The sequence below is a fragment of the Hypanus sabinus genome, chromosome 3 (assembly GCF_030144855.1).
Source record: "Hypanus sabinus isolate sHypSab1 chromosome 3, sHypSab1.hap1, whole genome shotgun sequence".
NCBI lineage: Eukaryota > Metazoa > Chordata > Chondrichthyes > Myliobatiformes > Dasyatidae > Hypanus > Hypanus sabinus.
Window position 1 is genome coordinate 37,146,713 of NC_082708.1, and position 26,523 is coordinate 37,173,235.

The 26,523-nt window shown below is 40.7% G+C and overlaps 1 long non-coding RNA gene across 1 annotated transcript in view; it reads left to right on the forward strand.

The window, feature by feature from the left end:
• The first annotated feature begins 8,874 nt into the window (after nucleotides 1-8,874).
• Nucleotides 8,875-26,523, forward strand: part of LOC132390737 (uncharacterized) — a 52,827-nt gene continuing 35,178 nt past the window's right edge. The window contains exons 1-2 of the long non-coding RNA XR_009510996.1: nucleotides 8,875-8,989; nucleotides 9,150-9,392. This is a non-coding gene — a long non-coding RNA (uncharacterized LOC132390737). The remainder of the gene's footprint in view (nucleotides 8,990-9,149; nucleotides 9,393-26,523) is intronic.

Consider the following 26,523-nt stretch of genomic DNA (forward strand, 5'->3'; position numbering starts at 1 on the left):
CACTTGCTTTGCAGGAGCAGCCAGAGAGTGGAAGATGGTTCTCTCTCTGACTAGTTGTACGTCGCAGGGATCAGAGCTGGGTCCATTGTTGTTTGTCATCTATATCAATGAACTGGATGGTAATGTGGTAAATTAGATCGGCAGATTTGTGAATGACACCAAGAATGCGGGTGTAGTGGACAGCGAAGAACACTATCAAAGCTTGTAGCAGGATTCTGGAGCAGCTGGAAAAATGGGCAGCAAAAATAGCAGATGGAGTTTAATGCAGTCAAGTGTGAGGTGTTGCACTTTGGGATTGCAAGCCAGGATACATCTTACACAGTCAGTGGTAGGGCACTGGGGAGTGCTGTAGGACAGAGGGATCTGGGGATGTAGATCCATAATTCCTTGAACACTGTGTCATAGGTCGAGAGGATCATAAATAGAGATAGAGCTTTTGGTACATTGGCCTTCATAAGTCAATGTATTGAGTACAGGAATTAGGCTGTTAAGATGAAGTTGTATAGGTCATTGGTGAGGTCTAAGTTGGAGCATTGGTACAGCTCTGGTCACCCACCTACTGGAAAGATGTAAATTAAACTGAAATAGCGCAGAGAAAATTGACAAGGATGTTGCTAGCACTTGAGGACCTGAATGATAGGAAAAGTTTGAATAAGTTAGGACTTTATTTTCTCAAGCATAGGAGAATGAGGGGTGATTTTGAGGAGAATGAGGGGTGATTCTGAGGAGTATAGATAGGGTAAATGCAAGCAGACCTTTCCCACTGAAGCTGGGTGAGATGATAAATAGAGGTCATGGGTTAAGGGTGAAAGAGAAAATGTTTAAGGGGAAAATGAAAGAGAACTTCTTCACTCAGAAAGTGTGGATTGAACTACCAACAGGTGGTGGCTGCAGGTTTGATTTCAACATTTATGAGAAATTTGAATAGGTAAATGAATGGGAGAGGGATATAAGGATATGGCTCAGGTGTAGGTCAATGGGACTAGGCAGATTAATAGTTCAGCATGGACTAGATGACCAAAGGGCCTGCTTCTGTACTGAAGTGTTTGATGACTCTAAGAGTGGGTCCCAATCTGGGTTTCGTGGACCCCTCGGTTAATGATAGGGGTCCATGGCATAAAAATAGTTGGGAACCCTCGTTTGAAGGCACCAAAATAAAATTTTTGCCAAATAGGAAATGATTAAACATTTTAGCTTGTTATGCCAAGTATTTCTTCCCAATTAAATCAACTTAGTTCCATCAGCAACTAATGCAATCCCTTATAGATTAGTTTCATAGCTTTACCTGGACTAACTTACTCTATTCATGTGACATTTCCTTTTTCCCCTTATTTTACAAAATTAACCTTTAGCTTCATCTTAGCTACTCCACTGATCAAACCAGAATATTATCTTTGACTATTTTCAGTATGAAGATCATGGCTTCACTTCATATAATCAGAATTCACATGTAGTTATCTTAATAACACATCTGCAATTGCATTTTGTTTTCAATATTTGCATATTTGAATAATATCAAGAAAAAGGAATGACCCATCTTTGCTTTCCTGAACATCCATTGTCAGTATATCGGACATAAATTCAAGAATTGCTCATAAAGATTTATGGTCTATGACCAAATTAAAATCTCCACCTGAAGGAAATGATTAAACTTGTTCACTTAAAACAATCTCTAGTGTTGCTTTCTCAGTAGGATCAAAATCTCTCCTGTAGCAGTCTCTATATATTTCATCGTTTGCAGATTTTATTCTTCAAAACTTGCGGCTAGTAGTGCACTAACTCAATATCAAAGGTAATAATCAATATCGTGTGGAATCTTACCCTTCGCAACCTGATAGATTATTGGTGATGATTTCACATCACACAGACTGTTACATTGAAAATAAAACCGCATTGGTTAATAAATAATGCTGACTCTCCTTTACTACTTTTGAGGATATGTACATGATAACTTCTGGCTGCCAAAATTTCTACATATTAGTCTTAGGAAGAAATCAAAGTATATAATTCAGTATTAATTACCTAGTTCAAGATCAACAATTAATTATTCTATAGTCTAACAGTTCATTTTTTGCTTTAATTATTGCTACTATTGCAATAGATTGGTTTGCTCTTGGCTTGGTACACATATTAATATTATAGCCTATACTGGGCACCATGGTATACAGCAGTTAGCCTGACAATATTGCAGGTCAGGGAGCTCCATAGTTCGGAGTTCAACTGTAGTGCCATCTGTAAGAATTTGTGCATCTTTCCCCTGAACCGCGCTGGCTTCCTCCAGCTGCTTCAGTTTCCTCCCGCAGCCCAAAGGCGTACCAGTAAGTAGGTTAATTGGTCATTGTAATTGTCCTGTGACGAGGGAAATGTTAAATAGGTGGCTTGCTTGCCATTGCGCCTCATTGGGCTGGAAGGGTCTCATCCACGCTGTATCTCTAAATAAGTCAATGAATAGTTCCCATGATGACAAACCTGAATAATTCTCCATTATTCCTAAGCGTGATTGTGAAAGTTAGAGCACTTTTCAAACAGTGAGAGATTGGAAGGTGTTTTGGGGTGTACTTCTGCTTCTATTTCTTATGTCTTATAAAGAAATCACACTACTGAAGATGTGTTTGTGTTTAGACATATATGTTAAGGATATTTACTAATTTTTCTGGCAATGAAATATATACCCCTTTATCAGGTGCATCTACTCTTTAATCGAACATCTAATCAGCCAACCATGTAGCAGCAACTCATTACATAAAAGCATGCAGACGTAGTAAGCAGTTCAGTTGTTCACACCAAACATTACAACGGAGAAAGCATGTAGTCTGACTTTGACTGTAGTCTGAATGATTGTTGGTGCCAGATGGGGTGATCTGAGTATCTCAGAAGATGCTGATCTCCTGGGGTTTTCACGCACAACGTTCTCTAGAGTTTACAAAGAATGGTGAGAAAAACAGAAAAAAAACCTAGTGAGCAATAATGTTGTTGGTGAAAACACCTTGTTAATGAGAGAGGTCAGAGAATGGCCAGAATGGTTCAAGCTAACAGGAAGGTGACAGTAACTCAAATAACCACACGTTACATCAGTGGTGTGCAGAAGAGCATCTCTGAATGCATAACATTTCAAAATTTGAAGTAGATGGGCTACAGTAGCAGAAGAGTGTGAATATACACTCAGTGGCCACTTTATTAGGAATAAGAGGCACCTAATAAAATGGCCACTGCGTATACGTCACACATAGATTTTATATGTGGCTTTAGTTGTAACAACATTGGCAATGAGCCCAAGGTCTAAAATTCACAATTGTGTTGAAAGAAAGATGTCTTTAATAAATGCTCTATTTTGAAAATAGATCTAAAATATTTGTCAATATCACATATCTTTTTGCTAAATATTCTGCAGCTAATAGAAAAGTTTTTTAGATTTTTGAAGATTTATTTCTGAATTTCTGAAGATTTGCAGGTACACATTGACCATACAGGAAGTGATTACTTCAATGATGCCTTGTGGCTTTGCCTAATGGCCTCAAGTAAAGTCTGTGATGCCCAAATGTTGTCCGTGTGATTTCTGTTCACAAATAACACACTGCCCATCCTAGGCACTTTCTGTGAAGGTGTCTATAAATCCTACATTCTCTTTGCAAATAAGCTCAGTAGTGTGAGAAACTTAACCTTCATCCTAATACAATGGCTGAGATCTCCAATCCTAAATCTCAATATGCCAGGTACCTTAGGGCTTCTCTGGTATAGCACAACAATGGAGACATTGTCTCCGTGAGTTAATTGTTTGCTTTAACAGATTTTCTGTTTTGCTTGCGACCTACACAACAACCCTTAGCAGAGCCCCCTCTCTTCCAATAGATCTTCTTATGCCATATTGGTTCAAATGTAGCGGGCACAAAGAATTGATGCACAATTGTATCATTGGTTTGCACAACCTCCTCCAAGAGGACCACAATCTTGTTGCTACATTTGAAGGCTTGCATTTCCCAATAACCTGGAGAGATAAGTTCGCTGGAGTCAAGGCTTTATGCTTTGGCTCTTGGTAGGGTCACCCATGCCAAACAGGTCAAAAAGTAGAGGTTAGACTGAGGTTTAACTGAGGTTAGACTGAGGTAGAAGTCCAGTGGTCCTCCAGCTCTGAGGTTTCAATTCAGGGTTAACGCCCTGACTGTAGTGAAAACTGAGAGGAAGCTACTGACACAAGGAAGCCTTGAAGACTGCCAGAGAGGAGGACCTCCATTGCTGCCCTACACACCAGCAGAGTAATGGACAGTAACTAAGTTAGCATCAACCTGCATGAATAACTTCCTTCAGTCACACACTAATCAGACATTGAGAGAGTGGAATCTCTTCTTGTTTCAGTACAGAGAGAGAGTAACGCAAGGTGCTCACAAAATCTGTGCAGTCAATAACATTCTGCACCATTTCAAGTTCCAGTGAAGTTGCACGTTCTCTCTGTGTGCTCTTCTCTCATTCATGAACCTCTTTGCACAGCAGCAGATGGGAAGCTGTGAAATGTTGCAATTATCTGCAACTGCAAATTAGAAGGAGCCAGACGTGTGAGCATTCATTGTTGCAGTCAGCTTGGCAGCCCTGCTACCGATGTCAATCTTCTGCTCTGAAGCTGTGCTCAAGCTTAAAGCAGGTGGCAGATTTCAGTGAGGATGTTCTTATTACGAGCCAACATCTCATATGTTGTCTCTTTCTGATGTGCATTGACGAAATTGTCCCTTGACCCCTTGCTTAGCCTCCAGCTCAGTCCGGGCAGGGAGCCAAATACAGCTCAAATTTGGCCCAAGTTCTTTCTGTGCAATACAAGATAAAAGTGTTAAACAAGCAGCTAAAGTTAAGATAGCTTATGGTTTTTTCAACAAAGTTGTCCTACTCTGCCTCTGCTCTCTCACATCGTATTTTAAGGGAATATTTGATAATATACCTGAGCGGATGCAACTGTTTTCTGTAGAAGTCTTGGTCTGTAAATGTATTTTTTCAGAACTCCCAAATTGAAATAACCATAGTTAGCGCCAAATGTTTATGGAATTGTAACAGAGTAAATCAACCTCTAATTACCTGTAAGTGATTTACAATTGGTTAACACATACTGGTCTGAGAACCCTCCCTAGTTTTGAATACATGTTCAAACACATTTGTTCAAGAAGAACTTTAGTGGATATATCAAGCTCCAAGGTGCACACTGTACAATAACTCAATGTTGCACACTGACTGATATCATGGTGTGTATTTCTCTGGCTTTATCGGTGTGTCAGTAACTCATCTCACAAACGTTTGCTCTTTCCACGGATACCGCTTAAGGTCTCTAAAGGTACTCACAGGATCCAAAAAATGGATACCACCAATCCCAACCCTAACTTCTGCAGTATTAGGGACTTTATTTTCTGATTTTATGCTCATGTTTTCCTTAAACAATAAAATTACAAGGTGCTAAATGGCACTAGATATGCCTGGTAGTCCTCAACATAGAGGTGGCAGACTTATGTGGAGCTGTTATGCATCAGGGATGTGCTGAGTGATATTCTGCTGCTGTCCGGTACATGATCACAGTGTACATTCACATGCAGACAGATTCCCAGCCTGGACATTATGAGGAACAAGTCTAAGAAGTTCCCTGGCCCCCACCACCTTATTTTCACCATGGACGTCCAGACTCTATATACCTCTATCCCCCACCAGGAAGGTCTCCAAGCTCTCCGTTTCTTCCTGGATTCCAGACCCAGCCAGTCACCCTCTACCACCACTCTTCTCTGCCTTGCAGAATTTCTCCTTTGGCTCCTCCCACTTCCTCCAAACTAAAGGTGTAGCCATGGGCACCCGCATGGGTCCTAGCTACACCTGCCTTTTTGTCGGCCATGTGGAGCAATCTATGTTCCAAGCCTACACCAGTATCTATCCTCGTTTCTTACGTTATATCGATGACTCCATCGGCGCTTCTTCCTGCACATATGCTGAGCTCGTCGACTTCATTAACTTCACCTCCAACTTTCACCCCACCCTCAAATTCACCTGGTCTATTTCCGACACCCCCCTTCCCTTTCTAGATCTTTCTGTTTCTGTCTCTGGAGATAGCCTATCCACCGATGTCTGCTACAAACCTACAGACTCTCACAGCTACCTAGACTATTCTTCCTCCCACCCTGTCTCCTGCAAAAATGCTATCCCTTTCTCAATTCCTCCACCTCCGCTGCATCTGCTCTGAGGATGAGGCCTTTCATTCTAGGACAAAGGAAATGTCTTCCTTTTTTAAAGAAAGGGGCTTCCTTTCGTCCACTATCAACTCTGCCCTCCATCGCATCTCTCATATTTCACGCACCTCTGCCCTCACCCCATCCTCCACCAGCCCACCAGGGATAGAGTCCCCCGGTCCTCACCTATCACCCTACCAGCCTACAGATCCAATGTATAATCCTCTGTAACTTCTGCCACCTCCTACGGGATTCCACCACCAGATACATCTTCCCCTCCCCCCCACCCGCTCTCGGCTTTCCACAGGGATCGCTCCCTACGCGACTCCCTTGTCCATTCATTCTCCCCCATCCCTCCTCACCGACCTCCCTCCAGGCACTTATCCCTGTAAATGGAAGAAGTGCTACACCTGCCCCCACACTTCTTCCCTCACCACCATCCCAGGCCCCAGACAGTCCTTTCAGGTGAGGCACCACTTCACCTGCGAGTCAACTGGGGTGATATACTGTATCCGGTGCTCCCAAAGTGGCCATTTATACATGGGGGAGACCTGCCGCAGACTGGGAGACTGTTTTGCCGAACACCAGCGCTCTGTCCTCCAGCAGTGGCGGGATCTCCCTGTGGCCACACACTTCAATTCCACAGACCACTCCCACTCCGACATGTCTGTCCATGGCCTCCTCTACCGTCAAGATGAGGCCACACGCAGGTCGATGGAGCAATACCTTATCTCCCGCCTAGGTAGCCTCCTGCCTGCTGGCATGAACATCCAACTCACAGACCTCCGTTGATACCCCTGCCCCCCCCTTACCCCATCCCTATCTATAATTTTAGTCTGGTTCTCTTTCTCTCTCTTTTTCCCCCCTCACTATAATCTCCCCCCAGCCCTACCTTTCTTTCTCTTTCTCTTTTATTTCCCATAATTCTCCATCATCCCCCTAGCCCATTTCCCTTCATCTTATCACTTCCCAGCTCTCTACTTCATCCCTCCCCCCACTTCTTATCCCCCCTCGACCATCCCATGTTACTTCACTCCTGATGAAGGGTTTCGGCCCGAAACGTCGTCACTACCTCCTCCCATAGATGCTGTCTGGCCTGCTGAGTTCTGCCAGCATTCTGTGTTTTTATTTATTTCCAGCATCTGCAGATTCACTCGTGTGCCTATATTCATTTCATTCTTCCTTTATTATATAGGTTATTTATTATTTCATGATGATTTAAAATGTTTCAACTACATTTTTTGATCAAAGTTCAAAGTAAGTTTATTATCAAAGTACATATATGTGACCATATACAACTCTGAGAGCTATTTTCCTGCAAGCATGCTCAATAAATCCAGAATAGAATAATAACCATAACAGAATCAATGAAATACCACCCAAATTGGGTATTCAACCAGAGTACAAAAACAACAAACTGTGCAAATACAAAAAGAAAAAATAAGTAAGCAATAAATGTCAAGAACATGAGATGAAGCGTCCTTGAAAATGAGTCCGAAAGTTCTGGGAACAGTTCAGTGATGGGGTAAGTGAAGTAGAGTGAATTATGCCCTCTGGTTCAAGAGCCTGATGTTTGAGGGGTAGTAACTGTTCTCGAATGCTAGTGCTGTGAGTCCTGAAGCTCCTGTACCTTCTTCCTGATGGTAGCAGTGAGAAGAGAGCAGGGCCTGGGTGGTGGATGCTGCTTTCCTGTGAGAAAGTTTTGTGTAGGTGTGTTCAGTGGTGGGGAAGGCTTTAGCTGTCATGAATGGGGCTGTTTCCACTACTTTACTACAGGATTTTCTGTCCGAGGGTATAGGTGTTTTCATGCCATGCTGTGATTCAGCAAGTCAAAACACTCTCCACTACTTGCAAGCATATATGTAGTCAAGGTAGTTCAGAGATGGGACCACAGCAGTACTCCTGAAAAGGCCAGATATCTCCCAGGGACATGTCGGACCTTTCTAGATCTGCATCACTACAGCTAAGTGATGAGAGGTTGTGGTTTTAATTTAGCCCAAATCCATCCTGTGCAAAACAACTAGTTAATACATTGAATTTGCTGAACAATTGCACTAAGTAAGCAAACAAAATTAAGATGTTACAACAAACGACCTGCTAAAGAACTTAACAGATCACGTAGCATCTGTGGGAGGAAAGGCGTTATCAGCATTTTGGGTCCAAACCCGGCATCAGGATAGTTTTCCAAAAATAGACAATACCTTTCTTCCCACTGATGTTGCTCGGCAGTCTCCCGAGCCTTCAAAATTAAGATGCTTTTTCCAAAGAAGAATCTGTTCTTTGTTTTCTTAAAGTTAGTTGATAAACTGAGATGCCTCAGGCCAGTGATTTAGTAATTAATTAATGCTGGCACTAGTTTACTAATCTGTGTGAAGTCAGGGAACGAAATTTTGATATACACCGTGAAAGGCAAAGAGACTTAGAGTAAGAAATAGTCCGTAATCTTTGGAGATTTTTTTACCCCATGAAGTTGTAGATGATAAATCATTTGAAGTGAAGGTAGATAAATGTCTGAAGGATCAGGAGATTGAGGTCCGTGACACTCTGGCACAGAGAAGGAGGTGAGGCTTGGGATGGATCAGCCATGATCATACTGAATGGCAGAACAAACCTGACTACTCCTACTCCTATTTTCTTGTGATCTTGTGTTCTAATATTTGCATACATGTCAGACAAGAGGACATTTCTTCCCGTTTTGTTGAGAACTTTTTAAGATGGTGCTGCCAACATACAGCGACGTTTTGTGGGCAGCTCATAAACCTACTAGAAACTGTATCTCAGGCAGTACATTGTGACATGTATGTACTTTAATAATAGCTTAACTTTGACTTTGAATTACCAACAGTTATTGTATCTTTATCGTCCAGTGTGCATCAAACTCTATACCGATCTCTGCAATCAATATCCCTTTTGGAGCTGAGTTTTTAAACCATCTGCACAATCTGGCATTTTTTGCAGAGTGAACTGAAGTCTCGAAGGTGCAGGATGGTTGCAGTGTGGCATGTACGAGCCAAATTGAAGTGGCGAGGCCCAGCCCCGAGAGCAGGAAACGAGCCGGTGTTTGTCTTTTGCTGGAGTGTGAAGCTGGGACAGCAGGGTCCGGGCCCAAGACCATATCGAAGCAGTAGGGCCCTGGTGCGAGAGCAAGGAGCAGCCCGAGATTTGATCAATTTAAGCGCCAGGCCGCAATGGAAAGATCAGGTATGAGCCAAATTGAGGAAGCGGGGCCCGGGTCCAAGAGCATAGCAAAGTGGCCGAGCCAGGGTCCAAGAGCAAGGAACAACACAAGTTTAGATGACTCAGATTGAAAAGGTCCAGGTGTCAGGGTGGATGTCGAGGGATGGGTCAGTTCTGCTCAATGTCTGAAAGGTTTACCTGTCTTTGCGCTGAACTGATGTTGTGGCCTGCAACTAAAGGAGCTACTGGATCAGCGCTGAGACGACCAGCTTCACAGCTGTAAACTCTCTTTCGTGAACTCAGTTGTTCACTTACTTCTGGTGTTTGCACTCTGTGTTTTTTCTTCTACACATTGGGTGTTGACAGTCTTTTATAGCGGATTCTAGTCGATTTTTTTATGGATTTCTGAAAGGAAATAAATCTCAAGATTGTATATAGTATGCATACTTTGATAATAAATGTATTTTGAACTTATGAAGTTTATTTATTAACAGACTAACATCAATATGAAAATTCTAATAAAATTGCAGCTACTGAATAAAACTTGTGACAAGTATATAAGTACAGTCGTATAGAAATCATGAATGTCTTGTATATGTTCTAATATCTCTCACAAAATTTATTCAAAGGTCTAAATCTTCGTACAGAATTTTCAACTGAAAAGACTGCCTGGAATTTTCTTGGAAAAGATATATCTTTCTATATTACTGGAATTTAATAGCACTGGGACTGTACTTTATGGACTTTAATTTTCTAGAAATGAAGAATTTTGTGTTGTTGAATAAATAATTCTATTCTTCTCTGTATTTTCCTAAGGATCTCCAAACTTGAAAATTATATAGCTTACTACAAAACCTCTTCTGCATCTATAATCCATAACTTTTAAAGTTCCAAATTTGTGCCATCATCTGTTTTTGATTCGCTGGTATTTTCCTGGTAAGCAGGAACTGTAACCCTAAATTTTCAAAAAGAAGATAAATCCCAGAGGTGAAGGAGTTTATCTTTCCATTTGGAATTATAAAGTGGAAATGAGAAGCAAGGTGGCTGGTCAATGAGTGAGATGTTGATGTGGTGGGAAATTTAAATTGCTTCAAATATATGTTAAAGGTAGCTTGCATTTAAATAAAGTTTCTAATACAGACAGAGACTCAAGCAAAATTGAATGAAAATTTTAAAAGAAATAATAGGAGAACAGATTTTAAGAATGTTTTAAAATGCAGAAGCAGGTTTTGTGTGGGAGGAATTAAGGATGGGAAATCTAGAGAATGAGCCTAAACTGTTGAAAACAAGGCTGCCAGTGACAACAAACTGAGTTTTAGAGCCAAAAGAGTGAAGATATAGAGGCTTGTAAGAACTAAGTCATTGATAAGTTTATGTTTAACATGGAAAATTGGATGCTACAAAGAAGTAGAGAAACTTAAATAGAAGTTCGGGGAAGCGTGGATTTCAAATCTGAAATTGTTGCTAACCATCATGAATACGAACAGACTTTATCCTGTAAGACACTAAACTCAAAATTTCTTCCCCGCCCATTTTCACATCACTACTGCTCTTTCCCCCTTGAAGTTACTTCTTAAGGCTCCATAACTCTATTTGGCAAGAACCTGTGAGCTGACCCTCAACACTTCACTATATTAGAAGTGGTTTATAAGTGGAAATTGGTATTGTAGATGTTGTGTTGTTCTCTAGGTCTTTTTAAAACTTGCAGTTCGTTCCTTTCAGCTCTTCCACTACATCCATTTTAATAATATTCTCCCCCCAGCACTTTTGGCCATAAATCATTCATCAAATGAAAAGACTTGCATTAAATTTCTACATTGACCTCTCTTGCTATTATCATGTATTTTACCTGTGGGTAGGAATACAAGTTCTAACTAAGTCCTCAGACACATCATTAAATTAGAGCATTGAACAGTACTGTACAGCACAAAGAGGACACAAAGATCATTGCCGAAGGCACCACAATCTCTTCCCTTGCTTCCCATAATAACCTGGGGTATATCCCATCCAGCCCCTGGGGACTTATCTATCCTAATGTGTTTCAAAAATTGTATCACATCCTCTTTCATGTTCCAGCATATTTGTCTGTTTTATACTCTCCTCACATTCATCACATTCCCTCTCACTGGTAATACTGAAAGAAAATATTCATTAAGGACCTCCAAGCACATCTTTTCTCTTTTATTCATGATCAGTCATATCCTCACTCTAGTTATCCTCCTGTTCTTCATGTATGTATAAACTGCCTTGGGGAATCCTACTCACCAAGGCCTTCTCATTTCCCCTTCTAGTTCTTCTTAAGTCCCTTCCTGGCTACCCTATAAATCAAGCTGGTCCTTGCCTTCTAAACCTTCAATATGCTTCCTTCTTCCTCTTGGCTAGATGCTCCACATCTTTTGACAGCTATGGTTCCCTCATCCTACCATCTTTTACCTGCTTCTATGGGACAAACCTATCCAGAAATTCATGCAGAAGCTCCCTAAACTACCCCCACTTACTGTTTTGCATTTCCATGAGTACATCTGTTCCCAATTTATGCTCCCAAGTTTCTGCCTAATAACATCATCCCTAATTAAATACTTTACCATACCGTCTGCTCCTATCCCTGTTTGAGGCTATGATAAAATCAGGGAGTTGTGGTCCCTGTCTCCGAAGTGTTCAACTACTGAGAGATCTGTCACCTGAGTGGGCTCATTATTATACAATCACAAACATTTACTTATTTTACGTTATTTCATTGGGTGGGTTAGCTGCCTATGATGTTACTGGCTAGGACTGGTGATGCATGTGAGTCTCGAAGTCGAGGCCTGAGTTGCCCCACGTCAAAGGTCAACAATCTCAGGGGCTGGGTCGATCGAGGCCAGGAGGTCAAACCCATGATTGGTGAGTCTGGGTATCTGATCAACACCCAGAGGGCAGCTAAGTCCAAAGGGCAAAGATGAAGGCCTAGTTCCAGAGGCAGAAACCTGAAAGGTCAACAAATGAAGTCAGCAAATCCTGAGGTAAAGGCTCGAAGATTGAATCTGAAGTGTTAGAGGATGGGCATCTGCAAGTTTGACCGTCCAGGACCAAGGACTGGAGGTCCAGAGGAAGCCTATCCTGGGGTTAGAGGCCTATGTATGTGAGGTGGTGGTAGTTTAGGAAAGAGCCTTATTTTATTCTGTAGCTGCTGTCGTTGCTGCTGCTTCTGTTGCTGTGCATTGTGTGTATTGTTATTGTGTTGAACATTGTAGGCATGTTTTGTTTGCAATGGAATTTATGGCAACACTTGCAGGATGCTCTCAGAATATCCTTGGGTGTATTGGTTATTAACCTCACGATATGTTTCGATGGACACGGGATGTATAAATGAACCTAAATCTAGATCTGAATCCGAATCATCACAAACAGAAAATGGTTTCCTTTGGTGATGGTACCAATGATTAATATCTGATATCACTGAACACATCAGTATGAAAGAGACATTAAACATTTCATTGATCAATTATTTTAGTGGAGTCACGGGGTAGATTTTTTGAACTAGCAATCAGAATTCAGAACCTTCAGAGTTATGAGGGAATATGGTGAATTTGCCGGTGAATGTCAGAGAATTCAGTTACAGTTGAAGATTGTACGCTGACGTTCCATGTTCCTGCCATGAACAGCTCACAATTCCAAGCATCAATTTGTACTTTAGAAACAGTCTCTTGGGTTGAAGCACAGGTTATGTTTTACAAAGTGCAAATGTAGGAAGGGCATGAACTCTAGCCAACTGATTCATCCACTGCCAGAAACCTCTCTCTTTGTATTTGTCTAATATTTTCACAGTTTTATGTCATTATTTACTGCTTTTTATGTTGTACTTTTTCTCAATGCTCGACTTTGCCTGTGAGAACAAACCCTAAGCAAAAGAAAGCAGGCATGTGAGTACTTTTTTTGTATAAAATTGTATTGACTTTAGGAATTGTGAATGTCAGAAGAGTTATCCATCTCTCTGTTTAACGTTGGTGTATCTGAGACAACTCTGAACACGGATTGATAACTAGAGTAAGTCTCTAGTAAATTGGTGAAAGCTAGAAAGTCAAGTGCAAATTGGTAACCTGTGCAATATGGTGGCATTTGTTTTCCCATTAGTACTTTGCACCACCCTTCTTGAGATCTAATTCCTTTGTAGAGTAATTAACATCACATCAAATTTGAGGTCAATTCTCGAGGTAGATTTGCCGTTAATGTATCTAGGCGGAATTTCACTTAACTCTCTAATGTTCTTCCACGTAATCAGGTGGAGAAATTCTCCACATACAGTCTTCAAACTACCAGATAAATCAGACGTAGAAGCATCGTCGGTTTGTTTTCCATCCCCAAACCCAGCTGGAAGATTATTTGGAGCATGAGAAGTAAAAGGAAGAATTTGTTGGAATATTTGACCAAAATATAATTTGCCCTGTGAATCTTATGCATAAATGTGCATGGATAGGGATGTAATTACAGAGATGACATCATCTGCCAGGAATTATTGAGAATTCAGCAAATTTGAAGTACAAGTGTGAGCTTTTAAAAATAGCATGGACAATGCATTTGCATTCTGACTAGGTGGCATATATGGTCATCTTCCAAAATAATGGTAATGGTTTCAGCCTCTGATTTGGTGTATCCAAACGGCAGATACAAGTCCAGCAACTGAAGGTAGTGTCTGAAGTAAATGGTGCAGTCAGCAGGATATGGCATTTAGAGATGCACTCAAAGATCTTGGTCCTGGTCACTCTGTAGAATTCTCTGTCACAGGAAACAGTTGAGGCTGGTTCATTGGCTATATTTAAGAGGAAGTTAGATATGGCCCTTGTGACTAAAGGGATCAGGGGGTATAGAGAGAAAGCAGGTACAGGGTTCTGAGTTGGATGATCAACCATGATCATACTGAATGGCGGTGCAGGCTCGAAGGGCTGAATGGCCTACTCCTGCACCTATTTTCTATGTTTCTATGTTTCTATATTTCTCATATGAGGTTAGTAAACACAATTGTGTTCTCAGAATTGGTTTTGACCTCTGTACTGATCAATTAGCTCTGTTGTAAGAGTAAATACCTGGAGATGTTCCTGTCTTCCTGAGGGAAGGAATATTTCTTCAGATCTAATCTAAGATTTGCTGTGTATTATCTGTAAACCTTGGTAACTGCTCTTCTTCATAGTCAATCATTGTTGACAATCGCACAACATAACATTCCCAATTATTTCAGCAACCGCAACTTCCACCAACACACCAATACCATCCTTTGAAAGAGGCACTGCCAAACTTTGATTAGTCCTAGACATTTGCAATGCTGCACCAGGATAGAGTAGAAAAAAATCAATAAAATGCTGCAGTACTGTTTACATTTCAGTTAGCAGACTGAGCTCAATAACACAACATGCTTTGTGAGTCTATTATTGGGGATTATCCAAATTAATTTCCAAGATCTTATCTTTCATTTACTTCTCGTTCTTTCTCTGCTCATGATGACTTCTCTATTAGTTGACTACATTTTGTAAATAATCTATTGTTTGTAAAATCTCACATCCAGAGGATGTGACGGAGCTTTCATAGAGCAAATTACTTCTTTTCTTGATTTGTCACGAAGACTAGAGGTATTGTTGAGAACTTGCATTTTAACATAAAATTTCACATTTAAGTGGAAGCTTTTATTATGAAATTATGTTATTAATATTATATTATGGTGTTATTAATATTATAAAATGATTTTATTTTTGTGTCTAAGCAGCCTTAAATCAAATATCTTTTTCATTAAGGCTGCTTAGATGCGAAGATCCTTTAATTCCCCAGATGCCTTCTTATGTACAAATAGGAGTTGATGGTACTAAGCCTAAAGCAGAATCATTTGATACTCAGTCCAATTAAACTGGAGGTTTAACTAAACATGGGTGTCAGGTGTCGAAGTCTTCACAGGCTGATTCATCTGGAAATTTAATCGCACATCCATGCGAGATGAAGCAGATCAGGAAATGAAAACACATTGAAGTTCAAAATAAGAAGTTGTTTATTACCTTAGTTTTTAACAAAGATATGTTAATTACTGTCCACTGACTGCACCTTGGTTACATACAAAAGACTTGGCAATTTAAATTATAAAGGTTATATTTGCCTTCTTGTGAAATAAGGGTCTGTGCATGTAGTTCAGTCCAAGAATGATGTCTGTTTTTCCAAGGTTCCCAGCTGCTGTTTGTTATCGTTTATGAAATGAATGATGTCTGAGGAATGGAGTCCTGCCTGTTGCCAAGATTCTTATCAAGTACATTTGCAAATGAATCCTTGACAACAGAATGGTTTAATTGCCAACAACTTCAGGTGGTCTCATTTCAGATTTTTGCCAATGAAAGACTGGCCATGTTTATCAATCTATTTCTTCATATTTGAGTATTAAAGTTACAAATTGACTTATTATGATAATTGCATTTGTGGAGATCTTTTGTGGATCAGCTATATCAGTTATTTTGTGGCCTTGATCTGTCACAGTTGAGTACAAAAGCAAAACAGTGTAAACAGGAGATTTTTATATCTTCCAATCACAATTACTTTTCTCTGCATGAACTATCTATGAAGAGAAGAGAGCTGTTGATTTGTTTTTGCCTGTTTTAAACTATTGTCAAAACCAAAATTACATCAAAGTCCTCTATCTCTAAAATGACGTTCTTACATCGATTTTTTTTTTAGGACTTATGCAAAGGTAACACACCTTCCAAATTTGTTCTGGCCAGTCCACAGATTTAATGTAAATAAAGCCAGAGGTTGTCAGTGTTTGCATTAACACTAAATGGCTTGCAATGTAAGTTTTGAGGGTCATGGTCTGGGTTTACATGTCCAAGATCTGTCTACCATGTATGAACCTTTGGCTTAAGTTGTGATGAAGTGGGAGGAAGGTAGTTGGTGTAAAACACTGGTGCCACACACCATGCTGTTACTTCAGAGCACATTCTGAGACATGGAAGTTCTAGATTTGTCCTTATTTAGAACATTAAGTACACTCAGTAGCCACTTTATTAGCTGTGCACCTGTTTATTAATACAAATATCTAATCAGCCAATCATGTAGCAAAAACTCAATTCATAAGAGCAGTCTGGTATGGTCAAAAGGTTCAGTTGTTGTTCAGACCAAACATCAGAATGAGGAAGAAATGTGTGTATAAGTGACTTTGACTGGGGAATGCCTGTGGTTCCAGTTGGGGTGGTTTGAGTAGCTCAGAAGCAGCTGATCTCCTGGGACCTGCATTGCAAGACTACAGTTTACAGAGAATGGTGTGATAAACAAACAACTTCCAGTGAAGTCCTGTGGGCAAAAACACGGAGAACGGCCAGACTGGTTCAAGCTGACAGAAAGGTGACAGTGACTCAAGTAAGCAAGCATTGCAAGAGTGGTGTCAGAAGAGCATGGCTGAGAGCAGAGCACCTCGAGCTTTGGAGTGGTTAGGCTGTATTAGGTACAGGAGGTACCTAACAAAGTGGCCATTCAGTGTGGGTTCTGGATTTGACACTTAATGCTCAGTTGCAGAATCCCAATGAATTATTGAATTGGGAATAATTACTTTTAAAAGCAGTATTCAGATGGTTTATATGTTGACTGCTGCATTAAAATGCAAGATAGCAAGACGGCGGTGCGACAGCTTGCAGTGGCTTCCATGGGGTTGACAAATACTTATATGTACATCTAATGATCACTAGATCCTGCTACATGTTAAGAACTCAAAGTACTGCAGGTCTACAACTTCCGGGAGTTGCTTACTGACAGAGATAATGAAGGAGCTGCACAACATGTTGCTGCCCGAATCAGTGGAGGCTTACTGTTAAATAGCAAGTGGCCATCATGGTCACTTTTCTTGTGATTGCAAGACCCCTTTAGACATTGTTAATCTGGTACGCTGCAGCTTCGATTCACAGATTTATTGGATGCAATCAGGGGCGGATGGAGGGAGCCTTGTCCTCAGTCGTAGCGAGGACCAGGCCTGAAGCCATGAAGACACCTGTTTGCAGTTGCTTGGAGGGAGGGGTTGAAGCCATTGCACTTTACCGGGGGTAGTGTGGCGTGGTGTATTCCAAATGGAGTTGGGGCTGTCCTTGCAGAGTTTCTCTCAGCAGAAGACAAGCTCTGTTGTGGCCAGCTGCAGATTTTTTAGCGGCACTCAGTGGGCTCGGGCCTCAGGCTGCAGGGTCACCCGCTTTTCAGCCACCAGAGGAGAAGTATCTGAGCCATCACACTCTCCTGGGGGCAGTGTAGCGCAGTCGTGGCAACTGAGAGGTGTAGATTATATACATATACATTTGTCTGGTTGTGTTTTTACTAATATTCTATAAGTGCTTGTATATGTGAGAACTAGGCCTCAAAGACACAGTTTCAGCTGGCATGCATCTGGGGCCAGTTGACAGATGCTATTTGGATGACATATATATACACACATATATTCTGTATCATCATATTTTTACCGATATTCTATATGGGTTTATTGACTTGTATGTATCAACCTGCAGCGTCGTGGTGGAGAGGAAGGTGGGCATCGTGATTCTTATTATATGATTGTGATTTTGTGTGTGCTTACTCTGTATAGCTGTTGGTAATGTGTCTTTCTACTTTGGTTGCATTCATAAGTGTTCATGTATTGTTAAATGGTAATTGAACTTGAATTGAATTGACCTGCACTCATCCCAGTGCCAGCTCCCTGCAAAAATCTGAAGCACTATGGCTGGCATAGAGAGCGTCCTTTAAGACTACGATCTGTTTCCCATGATTTCTGCTGGCTCAGACACACATGCTCACGGAGATCGCAGCTATTTGGCACAAGGAATGATGAGCAGTGGGTCTTCACCTTAAAGAACTCTCTCCATGACAGCCAGAGAACAGCAAAATAAAAGAGTAACGCACACAAAATGCTGGAGCAACTCAGTAGGTCAGGCAGCATCTATGACGAGGAGTAAACAGTTGATGTTTCAGGCCAAGACCTTTAATGAGGTACTGATGAAAGGTCTCAGACCGAAATGTCCACCGCCTGACCTGCTGAGTTCCTCCAGCATTTTGTGCATTGTCCTCTGGATTTCCAACATCTGCAGAATCTCCTGTGCTTAGCAAAATAATAGGCAGCCATGGTTATGAGGTTTGGGGGGGAGGATGTGGAACAGATTTCCAAACCACAAGAGGCTCCATGCTAGTGAGAAGATGAGTTCATTATTCAGGTAGATTACACAACATTCCTACCGTGCTGGCTTTACAAGCCTGCAGTAAACATGACTTCCAGTAATGATGCAGTGGCTATTCACAGGTTGTACATTATTCTTCTGACTTCTGACCAGAAGGCAGTGCTGAGTTTTGTCAATGTTGATGATGTTATTCTGTGCTTGAATGATACTGGAAAAAGTCAGCTGTGCACAAGTGATCATCCAATTTCCCAATGGATGGGACTTTCTCCAGAAATGGTCACTTTCACGTTAAAACATGTGCAGTTTGCCTGGAAAAACACTGACACAACAGTTTCAAATATTCTAACAACAATGTCAAAATATGTATTTTGACTTCTCTTTTCATTTTGTGGGGGTATTCCTGAGACTAAACACTGTGGATTTTTAGCTCAAAGCACTAACAAAAATGCTTATGATCTTTCTCATTATTTGTCTAGTGGACTTTTCAGCTTCACTATAAACAGCTTTTTACAAATGTAGCTTTCAAAACATTTCCCATTGGATCCATTTCACACAATGAAAATCTGTTTTGGCTTCTTAAGAATTACCCAATAAACAGTTGCTATAGAACCTAACTTAGACCAACTTAGAATTTCTTTCACAGTCTTCCTTTCCTAATAATGTTTGACAAAGGATCAGAATCAGAATCCTTTATTATCGCCAAGCATGAGGACACATACAGGGAATTTGATGCCAGTTTCCCTGAGCTCTCTCTGTACAGAATTAAAAGCAAACAAAAACAATAGTGCAAATAATCATAAACTATATACAATGAGGTCCACCTCACTAAATGTACAAGTGGACTTGATTTATAATAGACTAAGATTCAAGTGTTCATAAGACTGATGGCATTCAGAAAGAAACTGTTCTTGTACCTATTTGTCCTGGCATACAGGGATCTAAAGTGCCTACCAGAAGGAAGGAGTTGGAACAGGTGATGTCCAGGGTGTGATGGGTCTACAATAATGCTGCTTGCTCGCTTCCTGACTCTAGATGCATATAAGTCCTGGATCGAGGGCAGCTTCACACCAATAATCCTTTCCGCAGCCCTGACAGTTCTTTGGAGTCTATTCTTGTCTTGTTTGGTAGCTGATCCAAACCAGACAGTGATGGACGAACAGAGAACAGACTGGATTATTCCTGAATAGAACTGAATCAGCAACTCCTGAGGCAGGTTGTACTTCCTGAGTTGACGTAGGAAATACAACCTCTGCTGAGCCTTTTTGATAAGAGTGTCCACGTTGGGTGTCCACTTCAGGTCCTGGGAGATTGTGACTCCCAGAAATCTGAAGGTCTCCACAGCAGACACAATACTGTTGAGTATAGTGAGTGGGGGCACTATTGGGGGGCTCCTCCTGAAGTCCACTGCCATCTCCACAGTCTTGAGCGTATTTAGCTCCAGACTGTCCTGACCACACCAGAGGGCCAGCCGTTCCACCTCCCGTCTGTATCACCGTCTTGGATAAGGCCAATGACAGTTGTGCCGTCTGCAAACTTCAGGAGTTAACAGATGGATTCTGTGAGGTGCAGTCATTAGTGTAAAGGGAGAAGAGCAGTGGGGAGAGCACGCATCCCTGGGGATATCAATAATCCCTGGGGAAAGCAATATCATCCAGGAGAACTCAACATAACCTTGACAGAAATATTTAAATTACAAAGTAGTTTTAAAGGGATAGATAAAGAGAAGATGCTTTGTTAAGGGTCCAAAGCTGGGACCAATTATAGTATTTTCATATCCTCTGTTAGATGTTAGTTAATGGTTTAAATTATGATAGAGCCTGAATCTTTTAAAGTGTATATTCCAGGAACTTATTAGATAAATTCACTGAGCCATCAGAAATCATTTGTTACCAGCATTAAGAAGTACAGCAGGCATAAGTAAAGGATATTTGTAAATGTGACAATTATTAACATGACGTAGTTGTGTGTCATTTTCCACCCATGCATCACTAGAGTCTATTGCTCACTGTGAAAATAATGCCATAGCACAGCTAGAATTTCACCTGAAAAACAAATCAAATTATATTCCACACCGAGCACAAAACGTACAAGGTCACAGAAAGTACACGATGTGCTGATGGCTTGTGATAAGTAATGTCAGTGCTCTCCGGATAAGGATATTCTGCTTTTACTGATTGGGTGACAGAGTTTGTCTCTCTGCTTGTTACAGTTTAAAAAAAATTCCACTATGAGTACTGAATTTTCCTTTTTGGCCGTCTGAATCAGCCTCAGTTATTTTTAACTCATTCATTAAAAATATATATTTACATTTGATGTACTGCCGTTCAAATGCCACTAACCTTAGCTTTTCTTTGCGAAATGGTTTTGTTCTTCTTTAGCATTAGTATTCGGTAAATGGGAAGCATTTTATGAATGGAATAAATGCAATGACACTAAAATAAATGGTATTGACAGTGGAGATGGTATTAGGAGCAGCTTGATCAGCTTTATCAATTTGTTTTTATCACTTACTCGAAAAAGTCAATCAAGCTTGTAAGGTATGACTTTACACAGCGTCAGTAAAACCAAGTAATTGATTGTGGACTTCAGGAAGGGGAAGTCAAAGGAACACATGCCAATCATTGAGGGATCAGCAGTTTCAAGTTCCTGGCTGTCAACTTCCCTGAAGATCTATCCTGGGCCCAACATATTGATGCAAATACAAAGTAGGTGTGATAGTAGCTATATTTCATGAGGAGTTTGAGGAGACTTGATATGTCAACAAAGACTCTCACAAATTTCTATACCGTGGAGAGCTTATTAACTGGTTGCATCACTGTCTGGTATGGAGGAGCCACTGAGCAGGATCGAAAAAAGCTGCAGGAAGTTGCAAACTCCATCATAGACACTAGCCTCCTGAGCATCAAGGACTCTTCCAAAAGATGAAAAAGATGATGTCTCTAGAAGGCAGTATCTATCATTAAGGACTCTCATCACCCAGGCTGGCTGGTGGCGTAGAGCCATTAGCACTGGACTTCAAGGCAGATGGTCCTGAGTTCAAGCCCAGCAGCAGCATTATCTAGGCAGAAGAAAGACCTGGCAACCTACTTCCATGTCTTGTCATGAAAACCCTGTTGACCCTATGGTCCATGAGGTCACGAAGAGTCAACTAAACGACTGAACAACAAATCATGGCCTCTTCACATTGCTACCACCGAAGAGGCGGTACAGGAGCCTGCAGACCCACGTTCAATGTTTTAGTAACATGTTTCATTCCCTCCACCATCAGATTTCTTTTTTTTTGAAAACTTTTTTTTTTGCTTTTTTAAGTGATTACAGAGTAAAGTGGGAAAAAAATGTATATAACCCTTCCCCCCTCCCCTTAACCCCTCCCCCCAACTTCCCTATAGAAAAAAAGAGAAGAAAGAAAGAAAGAAAGAAAGAAAGAAAGAAAGAAAGAAAGAAAGAAAGAAAGAAAGAAAGAAAGAAAGAAAGAAAGAAAGAAAGAAAGAAAGAAAGAAAGAAAGAAAGAAAGAAAGAAAGAAAGAAAGAAAGAAAGAAAGAAAGAAAGAAAGAAAGAAAGAAAGAAAAAAAAGAAAGAGTGCCTGGATATCAGAAGATCTCCACATGCTCCACGGAGTTCATAATAACTTTAGTATATATATTTATTTCTTTCCCCAAGTAACCAATTGTTTCATCTTCAGAGCACCTATATATTTAGTCCTGTCTTTTGTAAATAAGGGCACCAAATTTTCAGAAATGTTTCATATTTATCTCTTAAATTATAAGTAATTTTTTTGAATGGAATACAGCCATAAATTTCTTTCTTCCAACAATCTATACTTATATATGTATCCGATTTCCAAGTAACTGCAATAGCCTTTTTGGCTACTGCCAGTGCAATTTTTATGAATTCTTTCTGATATTTATCTAGTTTGAGTTTCGGTTTTATCCCTTCAATATCACCTAGTAAGAGTAATATTGGATTATGAGGAAGTTGTGTTCCTGTAATTTGTTCCAGTAAAAGTCTTAAATTTGTCCAAAAAGGTTGAATTTTAGAACAAGACCATGTCACCATCAGATTTCAGAATGGACGATGAACACTACCTCATGATTTTTTTTCTTTTCTCTCTTTTTGCACTACCAGTTTAATTCAACTTTTTATATTATATATATATAATACATATATATATATATTTCTTATTGTAATTTATAGTTTTTTATTATTATGTATTGCAATGAACTGCTCCTGTAAAACAACACATTTTATGACAAAATGTCAGTGATGTTAAACCTGATTCTGATTCTGAACTCCATAGATCCCAAATCTGCTGCTCAAGTTGAATGGGTGGTTAAGAAGGCATATCGTGTGTTGGCCTTTATTAGTTGGAGGATTGAATTCAAGAGCCTCAAAGTAATGTTGCAGCTCTATAAAACTCTGGTTAGACCACACTTGGAGTAAGGTGTTCAGTTCTAGTCACCTCATAATAGGAAGGATGTGAAAGCTTTAGGGAGGGTGCAGTGGAGGTTTACCAGGATGCTGTCTGGGATTGAGATCATGTCCAACAAGAAGTTGAGTCAACTAGTGCTTTTCTCTTTGGAGTGAAGGATGCTCTCTTGATAGAGGTGTACAAGACGATAAGAGGCATAAGTGAAGTGGGAAAGCTTGCTGCTCTGCTAGTGGAGCCGGTGCTGTTGAGAAAGCCTTGGCAAGTTGTTAGAGTGTATTTTACTGATGGTCATAGAGTTACAGAATCACAGAATTATATAACGTGGAAACAGGCCCTTTGGCCCATTTGTCCAGGCCAATCACAGCATCTTTCCTTCCACTCCCAGTTGTCTGGATTTTTCCCATAATTCTCCAAACCCCTCCCCTCCATGTTCCTATCCTTAAATGTTGCAACCAAACCCACCTCAACCTCTTCTTCTGGCATCTTGTTCCAGTATCTCACTATTCTCTGTGTAAAGGAGTTACCTCTCAGGTTTCTTTTAAATTTTTTCCCTCTTATCTTATGTTTGTGCCCTCTAGTTTTGGACCCCCTAACCCTGGGGAAAAGTCTACAACCTTCCACCTTATACATACCCCTCATGATTTTATAAACTTCTATGAAGTCACCTCTGTGCTTCAGGGAATAAAGATCCTGCATGGTCAACATATCCCTATAACATAAATCTCTTTTGCACCCTCTCCAGCTTGACACTGTCTTTCCTATAATAGTGATCGAAACTGTACACAATACTCCAAGATCTCAACGATGACTTAAATAACTGCAACATAATGGCCCTACTCCTGACTGACTGATGAACACCAGCATGCTAAACACCTTCTTCCGCACCCTGTTTAATTGCTTGACCATGTTCAGCGAGTCCTGTATTTGTACCCCCAGGTCCTTCAGTTCCAAAGCACTTGTTAGTGCCCTGTCATTCACTGTGTTGGTTCCACCCAAAATGCATCACTTCACATTTACCTAAATTGAAATCTATTTGCATTCCTCAGCCACCGCCATAATTGATCAAAATCTCTTTGCAGTTCATTGTAACCTGTTTCACTATGTACAAGAGCCCTAATTTAGTATCATCAGCAAGCATCCCTGGAATCCATTGTGATCTGACCTTCCAGTTCAGCCTGCCATAGGCCTTACTAAGGTTAATACAAGTAACATTCACTGCCCTGTCTTCACCTATCCCTTTACTGACCTCTTTGAAAGACTCCTAAACATTTGTCAGATATGATCTCCCCCTCACAAACCACACTGACTATCCCCGATCAGGCTTTGATTATCCTTGTGATAGTAGATCTTGTTCCTCATAATACCCTCCAGTAAGTTCCCTACAATTGATGTTAGTCTCATTGGCCTGTCCTTGCTGTCCTCTTAAACAACATTAACCACCCACTGTCCTTTAGAAACTTTATGAGTAGTGAAGCAAATATCTCTAAGGAACTTCTGGCCTCTATGATTTCTTCCCTGGTCTCCCATAAGTTTCAGGGTCAGTTCATTTGGTCAGGCCCTGGGGATTTGTCTACTTTAATGCACTCAAGCCAATGCATATGATCCAAGACCTCTCTGCTTTGAAATCCATGATATGGCATGCAGGTACAGCAGGCGGTGAAAAAGGCAATTGGTATGTAGGCATTCATAGCAAAAGGATTTGAGTACAGGAGCAGGGAGGTTCTACTGCAGTTGTACAAGGCCTTGGTGAGACCGCACCTAGAATATTGTGTGCAGTTTTGGTCCCCTAACCTGAGGAAAGACATTCTTGCCATAGAGGGAGTACAGAGAAGGTTCACCAGGTTGATTCCTGGGATGGCAGGACTTTCATATGAAGAAAGACTGGATTGACTAGGCTTATACTCACTGGAATTTAGAAGATTGAGGGGGGATCTTATTGAAATGTATAAAATTCTAAAGGGATTGGACAAGCTAGATGCAGGAAGATTGTTTCCAATGTTGGGGAAGTCCAGAACAAGGGGTCACAGTTTAAGGATAAAAGGAAAGCCTTTTAGGACCGAGATGAGGAAAAACTTCTTCACACAGAGAGTGGTGAATTTGTGGAATTCTCTGCCACAGGAAACAGTTGAGGCCAGTTCATTGGCTATATTTAAGAGGAAGTTAGATATGGCCCTTGTGGCTAAAGGGATCACAGGGTATGGAGAGAAAGCAGGTACAGGGTTCTAAGTTGGATGATCAGCCATGATCATACTGAATGGCGGTGCAGGCTTGATGGCCAAATGGCCTACTCCTGCACCTATTTTCTATGTTTCTATGTTTCTATATTCTCCTTAATAAATTATCAAAGGGAATCAAACATTAAAAATCTAACCCATCTCCTGTGGCTCTGCACATCTGTGGCCCTGAAGATCTCAAAGTTCAAATGTTTAAAGTAAATTTATTATCAAAGTACATATATGTCACCATAAACAACCCAGAGATTAATTATCTTGCAGGTACTCACAGTAAATACAAAGAAACATAATAAATAAATACATATAGACAAAAAATAGCAAGACAATCAAGAACATGAGATGAAGAGTCCTTGAAAGTGAATCATTTTGGTGTTGGGGTGAGTGAAGTTGAGTGAAGTTATCCCCTCTGGTTTAAGAGCATGCTGGTTGAGAGGTAATAATTGTTCCTGAACCTGTTCCTGAGGCTCCTGTACCACCTTCATTATGGCAACAGTGAGAAGAGCATGAACTGGATGGTGGGGGTCCTAATGCTGCTTTGGAGTACTCCATGTAGATGTGCTCAATAGTGGGGAGGACTTTACCCATGATGGACTGGACCATATCCACTACTTTTTTGTAGACTTCTCTGTTCGGTATTTCCATAACAACCCATCATTATGCTCTCAACCACACATCTATAGAAGTTTGTCAAGGTTTTAGATGACATGCCAAATCTTCACAGTTCTAAGAAAAAGTGGAGGTGTTGCCGGGCTTCCTTTGTAATGACACTCACCTGCTAGACTCAGGAGAGATCCTCTGAAATGATAACTCTGAGGAGTTTAAGGTTGCTGACTCTCTCCACCTCTGATCCTGCTATGAGGACTGGCTCATGGATCTCGGTTTCCTCCTCCTGCAATTAATAATCAGCTCCTTGGCCTTGCCGACAATGAGTGAGAGGTTGTGGTTATAGCAGCACTCAGCTAGATTTTCAATCTCACTCCTATATGCTGATTCATCACCATCTTTTGATTTGGCCAATGTTAGGTACATTAGGGTCATTTAAGAAACATATAGATGAAGAGGCACATGGATGAAAGAAAAATGGAGGGATATGTTGGAGGGAAGCATTAGATTGATCTTGGAGTAGGTTAAAATGTCAGTACAACATCATGGGCTGAAGGGTCTATACTGTCCTGTGCAGTTCTATATTCTATCTTACCATTCTCTCTCCTTCCCGAGTAGGTTCCTCTGTATAGTGCAAGAGGAACCTGCCTTGGTCATTCTGCACAATTCTGCCCCATCCAAGCTCTTTGCAGTGTGGGTGGCCGAGTTGATGGTGGGAAAATTGAGATCT